Source organism: Polistes dominula, unplaced genomic scaffold (genome assembly GCF_049000335.1).
Source record: "Polistes dominula isolate Pdom_NZ unplaced genomic scaffold, Pdom_raw_medaka contig_15, whole genome shotgun sequence".
Taxonomy (NCBI): Eukaryota; Metazoa; Arthropoda; class Insecta; order Hymenoptera; family Vespidae; genus Polistes; species Polistes dominula.
The window spans coordinates 4,798,019-4,812,500 of NW_028300915.1; the positions used below are offsets into that span (position 1 = coordinate 4,798,019).

General features: G+C 30.8%; 1 long non-coding RNA gene across 1 annotated transcript in view; it reads right to left on the reverse strand.

The window, feature by feature from the left end:
• Positions 1–742: 742 nt before the first annotated feature.
• LOC149033186 (uncharacterized) overlaps positions 743–14,482 on the reverse strand; it is a 14,770-nt gene continuing 1,030 nt past the window's right edge. The window contains exon 2 of the long non-coding RNA XR_016175922.1: positions 743–6,266. This is a non-coding gene — a long non-coding RNA (uncharacterized LOC149033186). The remainder of the gene's footprint in view (positions 6,267–14,482) is intronic.

The window sequence follows — 14,482 nt, forward strand, 5'->3', positions numbered from 1 at the left end:
AGATAGAGAGAGAGAGAGAGATAAAGATAGAGGTAGAGAGTTAGCTGGCTGGCTGGCCTGCTCGACCAACGCATTTTCGAAATTCCAACTGGGTAGAGCCGTTTTACAGACGGAATTAACGATATTCGTGTAGGTGTGTGGGTGTTTCTCTCGTACACGCTCGTATGCGAATTCGTATAACGGTTCTTCATTCGGACGAATTGGATGGGTCGAAACACCGTGTATTACCCGTACGCGTTCACTACCACTGCTCTTCCCCTCTTACCCTTCTTCTCTTCTCTCTCTCTCTCTCTCTCTCTCTCTCTCATTCTGTGTTGCACGCGTTCTCTGTTTTTCACCCCTCATGCCGTTTCCCGCTCGAAATTGCACTTTACCGTACGCGCGGCACACCGAAAAACATTCGAGCTAGACGCCACAGATTCGTATATATATATAAATATGTAAATGTCTGTATGTGTGTATGTGTATGTTGTATGCACGTGTAAATATATAGATATACATTACATACTTCTATTGCTTTGGAAAAATCTAAGCGAAATTGCGCGTAAGTCCGTCCGTACTCGATACTGTTCACCGGAGGTTGTTCGTCAACCATGAACACGCGAATGGAAACGACTCATAGAAACGAATTCTATGAAATAGAATAAACGTTACGAGCATTTTGGATTGTTTCTTCGATTTTTAAGAGATTTTACTTTCTTAAATCATTTTTAATAATTCGAAATCGATTTCTCTAGCTCATTTTATTGGTTTTTTTTTTTTCTATAATATATTTATTTTTATTTTCTCTCTGTGTGAAATAATGTTATTGAAAAATGACAAATCGTCAACGAGAGATCATCCCACGCGAATAATACCAATTGTAAGTACAAATTTTTATCCGACGTAATCCGTTTTTTGTTTTTAATTTTTTTGTTTTTTATTTGTCATTAATAATGGTTGAAAATAAATGGTTTTCTTTTTTTTTTGTTTATTTTAAATCATTACTCTCGCATCATTAGTTCATGCCGAAATATTGATAGAAAAGTTACGCACTCTATTTTCTCTATCATCTTTGAACATCTACGAAGAATCGAGCAGATAAATTTCGATTATGTAACATCGTAGAAGAATAAAATCGAACAAGTTAAAAGGAATAAAAGTCTCGGCAAAAAAAACGAATTAACAAAAAGAAAGAAAGAAAAAAGTAAGAGAAAACTGTCGAGATGAAAACCGGTACTTTTTCTTTTTCTCTTAGGTGACAGGAAAAAAAAGAAGAGAAAGAAGAAAAAGGTTAAAGAAGAAAAATAAAAAGAAGAAAAAGAAGAAGAAGAAGAAGACGTAGCTTTCATCTCGAGAATTCGACCCTCACGAAAAAATGAGAAGAGAATTGTTTCACGTTGCATTGGTAAGACTGAAACAGAGGACAAACACGAAGATAAACAAAGAGTAAAAGAAAAAAATGAAAGAGAAAGAGAGAGATAGAATTGCGTGCGCACTACAGGAGGGTGGAAGAAAAACTCATATCCCTTAATGAAGTAAAACGGGACGTGGACTCTCATGCGTGTACGACTATGCGCGTAGGTTGTTATCAAAGAGAGGGAAAGGGAACGATCTCGTGTTGTCATCGTACTTTGTCGCGTTGAAAGAGACGAAAACTGTGGATATATCGTAGCTACGTCACGAACCAACAGAAAGAGATAGAAAATACAACAACAAAAAATTATAATGAAAGAGAAAGAAAGAAGGAAAAAACGAGTCCTATGGCAACGAGAGAATCGAATGCACCAAAGAGAGAAAGAGAGAGAAAGTTTGGTACGAGAAAGAAACAAAGTACACGTGCTTGGAACACAGAGAAAGGCGTTACATGACGGACAGTGACGAAGCACCCTTCGTTGTAAGAGAAGAAGAGAAAACAATAGAAAGAGAAAAAGAGATAAAGAGAGATAGAGAGAGAAAGTGAAGAAGAAATAGAAAAGGAGCATGGAGAAGATAGGAGATAGCGAGGGAGATAGGAAAAGAGGGAAGGGTAGGCTGGGAAGATAATTGCGAAGGGGATGATTCTGTAAGAGAGATGGAAAGAAAAAAAATATGAGTAGTATAGAAGATTGTTGTTGGTGCTATATATCTATCTACCTTACAGATGTAATATTTAAATATTTATTAAGCAATATTAAATATATATAATAATAATATAACTTATAATAAGTAAGTCAATTATTTGAGGTTAAATACGATTAAAACGGATATCTTTATATTTTTATCTACTATCTATCGTATATACAATATTTAAGTATTGCATTGATATTAATAAAAATTGTCGATTGTTGAAGTTTCATTGAAAAATGATTTTATAATTGATCGTAGAAAATATTGAACTATTCGTTTATATCATATTCAGACGTTTGAATTATTCTTTGCAAATTCTTACGAATACGAGATAATAGAAATAACGTTCGTCTCTTTTTTCGAGTGCTTTTAGAAATGATTCCTCGGAGTCGTGATATAAACGTTCGTCGGGACTCTTGACTCCTTTGTCCAAAACGACGTCTGAAATCGTAAAACTGCGCTCAATTAAAGGGTTAGCCCGCTCGTCAAACGTTACTGCCCACTTGCTGCGGGACATTCGTTTCGTCTGGTCGCGATAGCGCTCCCGGCTATAAACCTCGAATATCCTCAACGGCCGCTATACGTAGACACAGAGAAAGAGAATCCACATATACACATAAACACATACACAAACACACATAAAGTAAGAGAAACGAGAGAGAAAGAGAGAGAGAGAGAAAGTTCAGTTTCTCCTCTGAGAGTACTCGTACACACGTTACCAAATACTCTCATCTATCTATATCTATCTATCTATCTATCTATCTATCTATCTATCTATCTATCTATCTATCTATCTATCTTTCGTAATTATCGATCAGGTAAAACGAGTAATCGTCTAGCAACCAGTAACAGCAGACAGTTTAAATATCGACCGAATCATAAAACTTGTTTTAATCGATTACCACCCTCTGTGTATATCGTACAGTCTGACCCATTCAAATCATTTTATCTCGATTATATATTATAATTAAAAATCTTCATATTAAAAAGAAAACAAAACAAAACATAATCGTAAGAAACAATTGATTAGATTTGATCGGATAAAAGTAATACGATAACCAAACGTGTCGGAATGTAACATGTAAATTGAAATTTTCAAACCGTTTCTGAAGTTAGCGGGCGCATAAAGCTTCCTCTGCATCCGCGTTCGGTATTGAACGCTTTCGGCGCGTTATTAATCCAATGTTTGTACGGTGCATTGCGCTGACGCGGTCTCCCATCGACATAATTTATTACACACGGAGCATCAATTTTGACTAAACATTCGTCCTACCGGGCCCGATATAATGCAGAGCCCCTACTCCCCCCTGCCCTTGGTTTGCTCCCCAGAAGACGTCATTGGTAGATACGTTGCCATTCCGGTTCTAATTATTTCCATATACGAGTAAATAACCAGATGATCCATGTAAATTTATCTATTAACTGTAACTACAATTTTTATTTTTATTTTTTTTTTTTCATAAAACAAAATAAACATAATTATTACAAAATTTTGTAACACTCTGAACAAAGTGAGACAAATTATTAAATACTAAAAATGTGTATTTTCGTATATTCTAATAATTGACATTTTTCATCACAAACGATTATTACAATTTACACGTAGGATATGTAGCACACATACACATACAAAATAATATCTTTACAGGATATATTCAATCAAAACGATACATCTTCGATTAGTAGAAATCTATTCAAATATAAACACGTAGGATACTCACTTATAAATACTTAACATTTCTAAACACAGACAAACACATAGAAATATACTCGTATAGATAGAAAGAGAGAAAGAGAAAGAAAATGCATTCAAATAAATCCTCTCTCGACCGCGACTGCATTGTTCGGATGCGGCGTGTACGCTTTACCTGTCTCCCCGTTATGCGAATGGGGGGGTAAATAGTAGTTAGTTTTGAAGAGGTCGACAGTCGAGGGCTTAGAGGTAAAAGAGGAACGAAGGGAGGGAAGAAAACCCGGTGAGAAAGGGTAAGAGGGGGTGGGGCAAGGGGAAAAGGTGTGTACGTTACAGGTGCAACGAGGTACGAACTATAGGAAGATGCGAGAAGGTTTCTCATACTAACTCTAACGAATCGTATGCACCGACGAGATCGAAAGTAAAATCTCTCTCTCTCTCTCTCTCTCTCTTTCTCCCTCTCTCTTTCTCATTTGCCATACACCACAGCATCACTTTGTTTACCCTACACCGGCAACCGAGTGGCCTGTGCTTTACGCTCTGCCGTAAACAAACTACACCTTCCACTTATCTCCTTTATTTACTTCCCCTCGTCGAAGAGTTGATACAATTCGCTTTCCTCTCTCTTTCTTTTCTCTCTCGTTTTCTATTTTTCTCTTTATTTTTCTTCCTTTCTCTCGTTTTTTTCCGTGTATTTTCTTTCTTTTTTTCATTTTTTACCTTTTGTTCTTTTATTTCTCTTTTCTTTTTTTTTTACCCACTCGTTTAAATCCTTTATTTAAGGAATCACGTCCTCGTTTCATCTATTTTGTTTTTCAATAATAGTTTTTATTCTTTTTTTCTGGTTTTTTGTTTTGCAATGGTTTTCACATTTAATTTTTTATTAATTACGTGGAAAAAAAAAGTAAATTTTTATGAAATATTTGATATATATATGTATATATCGTTTATTTACTCCTCCAGTTCTATCTACGTGTATTTCTCTTTATTAGAGTTTGTAGTTATTACCGTATCTAATTTCGTGAAATTATTAACGTTACTCCTATATCAACTAATTTCAGACTAAAATATGTATACAATACCTATGCTATGATGTAGAGCTATTAAAATAATGAATTATTAACGTTAATTATTGTATTAAATATGATCACATCGATTTATCTATTATATCTATTAACGTATATGTATATCAAAGAGTAAATACGATTATCAATCTCGATCTTTCTATTCGTTTATCGATTAGTCAATTATATCAATTCGAGGTAAGACAATTGAAGTATATCTATGAACTTTCTAATTGAATTGAAAACAACATGAAAGATATAAATGAAAGTTTTTCTATATAGAAACGTCAGAAATTATTAAAGGTATCGTTTGATCTATCGATCTATTACATTGTTCGAATAGTAATTTAGTTTATTTAATAATAAATAATTTTTTATACAATATAAAAATATATATAAGAATTTTATTTATAAAATTATAAAAAATAATTAATAGTAATACTAAATAAATAAATTAAATAAATTTATATTATATATAATATAAAAATATATGTTTATATATTTAAAATCCAAGAAGCTTTATACGTTCGCGAATGATCAAATTTAATAAATTCAAGTTCTCGGCCATTTTTCACGTTGTTATTATTCGACTATTAGCATCTACCAGTGTCTTTATTCTGTCCTCGTCTACTTCAACCAGACGATTCAAACGTAAGTAGCATTTTTCACAAACGAAATTACCTAAGAGAAATTATTATAAGCTATTTTCAGCCTGTTATTTAATTTGAATCAAAACAATGAAGTATATATACATACATATATAAATATATATTATATTTATGTTACTACTTCCTAATTAAAATCTAAAAATAAAGATGAAAGATAAATGATAGGTTGTGTACATTACAATGCTGTGTAGAAACATTAGAAGGTATTGAAAGGCAAACTAAAAGGATCGATTGATCTATCGATCTATTTATCTATCTATCTATCTTAGCTTCTCTTTGCTTTGATCTGTAGGAAAGCTTTATAGTAACAACTCGTACTCGAAGGGATGAACAGAAGGGAGGAAAGGTGAGGTTGTGTAGTAGTAGTAGGAGAAAATAGAAGGATTGCCGAGAGAAATAGTTGTTTTCAAACTAGCAAACATAGCTGCGTTGGTCACGAGCATAATGAATCTATTCCGTTGGGCTAGTGGTATACGTAGAGGATGGTTGCTGTTATCCGTTTTCACTGTGACCCCAGCACAGCAACGGGGTTTCTGCTGTTAGTGCTACTGCTATACTCTCTTGCTTGCTTGCTTGCTGTTTCTACTGCTGGTACTGGTGCTGATGCTGATGCTGATGCTGGTGCCGGTGCCGGTGCTGGTGCCGGTGCTGTTACCTCTCATGTTCTCCGATACCATCGAACGAACAAACGCACAGGCTCTACCGTGATACACATCGATCCTGACGAGAAAGACCCGATTCGTATTCTCCTTCCTACAGATCATAATTATCAGAACGTATTACGTTCAGAGAACTCTACCTATCAGAACCCGACAATTTACAATTTACACCTATTTCATTTGTTTTATTCTCTATAGTTTATTTCTACTGATAATTATGACATTGAGTTGAATTGAGAAATTGGACAAACTCGATTTCACGATTTATATTTTATATGATAATATTTTATGAAATATTAAAGAAATCTCGTAATTATTGAAATATTTGTGAAGTTGTATTATTTTACATATTATTTCTCGAGAATTATTTACCTATCAAACCAAACGATTTACAATTTACTTTTATTTTATTTAATCTGATACGCGCAAACATATTTGTCTTGATAATTATTACAATGGATTCTCTGTTAAAGAATTTAATGAATTGATTTTATAATATATTTGATATAATATAATTGTAATATAAAAGATATCATAATTATTGAAATATTTATAAAGTAGAATTATTTTAAGAGACAGTAGGTAAATATATCTTTAATTTATTTATATCGATATAATTTATGTTTCGACGAAGTGCAATGACAATAGTCTACTTTCAATCATTTTTGTATCAATAATAATAACAAACTTCCCAAACAAATCTAGCACGGTGCCATCGTAGTCATATATATAAATAAATAAATACATTTATATTTTATTCAATAAAATGAAAAATTAAAATTATGTTATAAAAAAATTAATAAAAAAAATACAATTTGTATATCAAAAGTTTAACATATTTTAATTATTTTTTTTTATTTCTTTGTTAAAAAGTAAAAGAAAACAAAACGTAAGAATATAATGAACAAATAAAAACTATCCGACATGACCTCCTCAGAAAAACATTTGAATCCTCTTAAAACATATGATAAACAAACCTTAACGTCGTTTCCTAAATGTCAACTTAATTACTCTGAAAATGAGCATACTAAAATCCTAATATCCAAATGACAATTTAATAGGAAACCAACTGAATGGTCTAAACGATGTCTCTGTTATCGATCGATTACCAAATTGTCGCATAACGTTTGGGATATGTCATCATTGGTGTGATATTAACGGATTATGAAAAGAGAAAAGGAAGACACGCGAATTGTAGGATGAGAAAGATGAGTAGGATGAGGATGAGGATGAGGATCATAGGGGTAGGAAGGAGGGAGGGGGTTAGGGAGGTATAGATAGGTCCAGGGGACGGATAGCGTCGCTGGAAAGCGGCCGTTTCTCGTTGACGAACCAATTCATTATTATCCGGGATAAATAATGCGTTGTGTGTGCCTTGCGGTAACGGGAATTGTTCAATTTCCTCGTCGATGTGATGCATACACAAACCTTCCACGTGTACATTCTTCCTCCCTCTATTTCTCCCCTCTCTTTCTCTCTCTCTCTCTCTCTCTCTCTCTCTCTCTCTTACTCTCTTTCTGTATCTCTCTTTAACTCTCAACGTTCATGAAAGCTCCACGCGGATTAAAGGCCCTACATATACTCCCCACCCTACCCCACCCATCTTTCCCCTGTTTCACCCCCTTGTTCCACCCCTCGTGCGTGCACCGATGTAGTCGAGTCTTTAAATAGATCGCGCGTGTAATTATCGCTTGTGCAAACTCGCCGAACGAGATCGGATGGATGGACGAATGAACGAATGGAACGTTCGTTCGTTCGTCGTTCGTTCGTTCGTCATTCGTTCGTTCGTTCGTTCGTTTCCGAAAAATTCGAAACTCTCTCGAAGCGATGAAAAGTAGCGGCATTATCATTAAAAGGGGATTAATTAATGAGAGGGAGAGAGAGAAAGAGGGGAGGTGGAGAGATGGAGACCAGGAAAGAGAGAGGGGAAAAAGAGTTGCGTTTGCTTTATAAAATGCACGTACAGGTTCGTCCTCATGCCGATGACGTCCTCCTGTTTGATCGGTGCATCGCCATTGATAATCTTGTCGTTCGTGAGATTATCGTTGTTCAACGGATAATACGATGTACGTACATATATGTCTATTTTCGCGTCGTTAGCGTTTGACTGGCTCCAAATTAAAAGAGAACAGATATTATTATAATTATTATTATTCTTTTTTATTTCTTCTTTCTTTCTGTTTTTCTCTAGCAACTAGAGAACTCTAAAGAAACGAATGATGTTACGTAAGAAGCAATAACGTATTATTACAATTTAAATAATTAACATAATTATTATAATAATGATTGACTGTTAACAAGAAAAATAATCATCTCTTTAAACTAGGGTTTATGAATAAATGCTAATAGGCGTAATAAGAATATAAATAATCTGATATACTGTACAGTAACGATATTTAATGGTCAAAATGGAAATACCATTAACTATAATAATGTAAATAAAAATTATTTGATTGTAAAATCTAAATTACAAGAAATGATAATTATTTATAAATAAATGGTATGAGATAAAATGATGATGTTAAAATCTTTGTAAAATATATTGAACAATTATCTCTTGACGATAAATAACACGGCTCTGATTTCCACCTTTGTCTACTAATTGAAAATATTTCTTTAACGTTACCGTAAAAAGTGGTAAATAAGACTTGATGAAAAGTAAGAATAAAAAAGAAATAAATGATCCGTTTATTTTGAAAGTGGCCTAACTCCATTTTCCAAAAAAATCGAGTTACCTACCGTAGTAGTTACATTTTTACATGATCTTTTCATTTTGAAGTAATTTGTTATAAATATATTTAAAATCATGAAGATTTTGTAACAAGAAAATTTGTAGATTAACCGAATGATGAAAAGTTTATTTTGAAAGTGGCCTAACTCTATTTGTCAAGTATTATTTTCCGGTTGCACCTGGTTATTGTAGATGAGTAGTAAAATATTTTGTAGGTTATGTTTGTAATTTTGTGCGTTATGTAGTTAAAAAATGTTTTCAATCGCATGAATTATGTTTCTGAATTGCTTTAAAGAAATGTAAAATAAATTTTTTTCAATTTGAAGCATCTTAAATTATGTTGAATGGAGTTAAGTCCCTTCGAAATTTTATAACAAATCAAATTGTTGATATTGACAATGGCCTAACTCCATTCATGGTTAGAAAACGCATATTATTAATTTAATAATTGCCACCATTTTAATAGGAACTATAAATTTAACACCTTTAGATACACTTAAGCAGTATAACTCGTTAGAATCTTGTACGTATATTTTTAATTGCATTGAAACGCAAATCCTTCAATATTTCGATTTAAACATAAATGGAGCTAGGCAACTTTTCAAAATAAACGGCTCAAATATGATTATGCAGTTTAAAAATTCACTTGAAAGTTAAACACTGATCGGAACGTATAACGTGTTCAAAATTAATGAAATAATCTTAAAATGTGTATCTAGTAAGAAAATAAGTAACCAAAAATTCGAAATACTCCATGAAAGTGTGAAAATAAAAAAGGAAAAAATCAGATTAAGTAAAGATAGATAGATAGATAGATAGATAGATAGATAGATAGATAGATAGATAGATAGATAGATAGATAGATAGATAGATAGATAGATAGATAGATAGATAGATAGATAGATAGATAGATAGATAGATAGATAGATAGATAGATAGATAGATAGATAGATAGATAGATAGATAGATAGATAGATAGATAGATAGATAGATAGATAGATAGATAGATAGATAGATAGATAGATAGATAGATAGATAGATAGATAGATAGATAGATAGATAGATAGATAGATAGATAGATAGATAGATAGATAGATAGATAGATAGATAGATAGATAGATAGATAGATAGATAGATAGATAGATAGATAGATAGATAGATAGATAGATAGATAGATAGATAGATAGATAGATAGATAGATAGATAGATAGATAGATAGATAGATAGATAGATAGATAGATAGATAGATAGATAGATAGATAGATAGATAGATAGATAGATAGATAGATAGATAGATAGATAGATAGATAGATAGATAGATAGATAGATAGATAGATAGATAGATAGATAGATAGATAGATAGATAGATAGATAGATAGATAGATAGATAGATAGATAGATAGATAGATAGATAGATAGATAGATAGATAGATAGATAGATAGATAGATAGATAGATAGATAGATAGATAGATAGATAGATAGATAGATAGATAGATAGATAGATAGATAGATAGATAGATAGATAGATAGATAGATAGATAGATAGATAGATAGATAGATAGATAGATAGATAGATAGATAGATAGATAGATAGATAGATAGATAGATAGATAGATAGATAGATAGATAGATAGATAGATAGATAGATAGATAGATAGATAGATAGATAGATAGATAGATAGATAGATAGATAGATAGATAGATAGATAGATAGATAGATAGATAGATAGATAGATAGATAGATAGATAGATAGATAGATAGATAGATAGATAGATAGATAGATAGATAGATAGATAGATAGATAGATAGATAGATAGATAGATAGATAGATAGATAGATAGATAGATAGATAGATAGATAGATAGATAGATAGATAGATAGATAGATAGATAGATAGATAGATAGATAGATAGATAGATAGATAGATAGATAGATAGATAGATAGATAGATAGATAGATAGATAGATAGATAGATAGATAGATAGATAGATAGATAGATAGATAGATAGATAGATAGATAGATAGATAGATAGATAGATAGATAGATAGATAGATAGATAGATAGATAGATAGATAGATAGATAGATAGATAGATAGATAGATAGATAGATAGATAGATAGATAGATAGATAGATAGATAGATAGATAGATAGATAGATAGATAGATAGATAGATAGATAGATAGATAGATAGATAGATAGATAGATAGATAGATAGATAGATAGATAGATAGATAGATAGATAGATAGATAGATAGATAGATAGATAGATAGATAGATAGATAGATAGATAGATAGATAGATAGATAGATAGATAGATAGATAGATAGATAGATAGATAGATAGATAGATAGATAGATAGATAGATAGATAGATAGATAGATAGATAGATAGATAGATAGATAGATAGATAGATAGATAGATAGATAGATAGATAGATAGATAGATAGATAGATAGATAGATAGATAGATAGATAGATAGATAGATAGATAGATAGATAGATAGATAGATAGATAGATAGATAGATAGATAGATAGATAGATAGATAGATAGATAGATAGATAGATAGATAGATAGATAGATAGATAGATAGATAGATAGATAGATAGATAGATAGATAGATAGATAGATAGATAGATAGATAGATAGATAGATAGATAGATAGATAGATAGATAGATAGATAGATAGATAGATAGATAGATAGATAGATAGATAGATAGATAGATAGATAGATAGATAGATAGATAGATAGATAGATAGATAGATAGATAGATAGATAGATAGATAGATAGATAGATAGATAGATAGATAGATAGATAGATAGATAGATAGATAGATAGATAGATAGATAGATAGATAGATAGATAGATAGATAGATAGATAGATAGATAGATAGATAGATAGATAGATAGATAGATAGATAGATAGATAGATAGATAGATAGATAGATAGATAGATAGATAGATAGATAGATAGATAGATAGATAGATAGATAGATAGATAGATAGATAGATAGATAGATAGATAGATAGATAGATAGATAGATAGATAGATAGATAGATAGATAGATAGATAGATAGATAGATAGATAGATAGATAGATAGATAGATAGATAGATAGATAGATAGATAGATAGATAGATAGATAGATAGATAGATAGATAGATAGATAGATAGATAGATAGATAGATAGATAGATAGATAGATAGATAGATAGATAGATAGATAGATAGATAGATAGATAGATAGATAGATAGATAGATAGATAGATAGATAGATAGATAGATAGATAGATAGATAGATAGATAGATAGATAGATAGATAGATAGATAGATAGATAGATAGATAGATAGATAGATAGATAGATAGATAGATAGATAGATAGATAGATAGATAGATAGATAGATAGATAGATAGATAGATAGATAGATAGATAGATAGATAGATAGATAGATAGATAGATAGATAGATAGATAGATAGATAGATAGATAGATAGATAGATAGATAGATAGATAGATAGATAGATAGATAGATAGATAGATAGATAGATAGATAGATAGATAGATAGATAGATAGATAGATAGATAGATAGATAGATAGATAGATAGATAGATAGATAGATAGATAGATAGATAGATAGATAGATAGATAGATAGATAGATAGATAGATAGATAGATAGATAGATAGATAGATAGATAGATAGATAGATAGATAGATAGATAGATAGATAGATAGATAGATAGATAGATAGATAGATAGATAGATAGATAGATAGATAGATAGATAGATAGATAGATAGATAGATAGATAGATAGATAGATAGATAGATAGATAGATAGATAGATAGATAGATAGATAGATAGATAGATAGATAGATAGATAGATAGATAGATAGATAGATAGATAGATAGATAGATAGATAGATAGATAGATAGATAGATAGATAGATAGATAGATAGATAGATAGATAGATAGATAGATAGATAGATAGATAGATAGATAGATAGATAGATAGATAGATAGATAGATAGATAGATAGATAGATAGATAGATAGATAGATAGATAGATAGATAGATAGATAGATAGATAGATAGATAGATAGATAGATAGATAGATAGATAGATAGATAGATAGATAGATAGATAGATAGATAGATAGATAGATAGATAGATAGATAGATAGATAGATAGATAGATAGATAGATAGATAGATAGATAGATAGATAGATAGATAGATAGATAGATAGATAGATAGATAGATAGATAGATAGATAGATAGATAGATAGATAGATAGATAGATAGATAGATAGATAGATAGATAGATAGATAGATAGATAGATAGATAGATAGATAGATAGATAGATAGATAGATAGATAGATAGATAGATAGATAGATAGATAGATAGATAGATAGATAGATAGATAGATAGATAGATAGATAGATAGATAGATAGATAGATAGATAGATAGATAGATAGATAGATAGATAGATAGATAGATAGATAGATAGATAGATAGATAGATAGATAGATAGATAGATAGATAGATAGATAGATAGATAGATAGATAGATAGATAGATAGATAGATAGATAGATAGATAGATAGATAGATAGATAGATAGATAGATAGATAGATAGATAGATAGATAGATAGATAGATAGATAGATAGATAGATAGATAGATAGATAGATAGATAGATAGATAGATAGATAGATAGATAGATAGATAGATAGATAGATAGATAGATAGATAGATAGATAGATAGATAGATAGATAGATAGATAGATAGATAGATAGATAGATAGATAGATAGATAGATAGATAGATAGATAGATAGATAGATAGATAGATAGATAGATAGATAGATAGATAGATAGATAGATAGATAGATAGATAGATAGATAGATAGATAGATAGATAGATAGATAGATAGATAGATAGATAGATAGATAGATAGATAGATAGATAGATAGATAGATAGATAGATAGATAGATAGATAGATAGATAGATAGATAGATAGATAGATAGATAGATAGATAGATAGATAGATAGATAGATAGATAGATAGATAGATAGATAGATAGATAGATAGATAGATAGATAGATAGATAGATAGATAGATAGATAGATAGATAGATAGATAGATAGATAGATAGATAGATAAATGGATAGAGTAGAAAATGTAGCGAAATATAATACGAGAAAGAAAAAGGTAGACGGATGAAAGAAAGATATGCATATTCTTCTCTTTCTATCATTCTCGAAGTCGAGCAACGAGAAGCACGCGAACCACGTCGAGCAAATTCAATGCATAAGAACGAGACGAGAAAGAGAGGATTATAATATAAATGAAGAAGGCACCTTGGCTTCGTTTCTACCTGTACCACCAAACGAGAGAGACATGATACAGAAAAGGGAAAAAGATAAAAAAGAAAAAAAAAGGGACAGAGAGAAATGAAAGGATAGGGAAGAAGACAAAGGGTGGAAGAAAGTTGAGAGGAAGGTGGAAATGAAGAAAAGAAATATGATAAAGAGAGAGAGAGAAATATATAGATGAGGGATGGGTAGACGA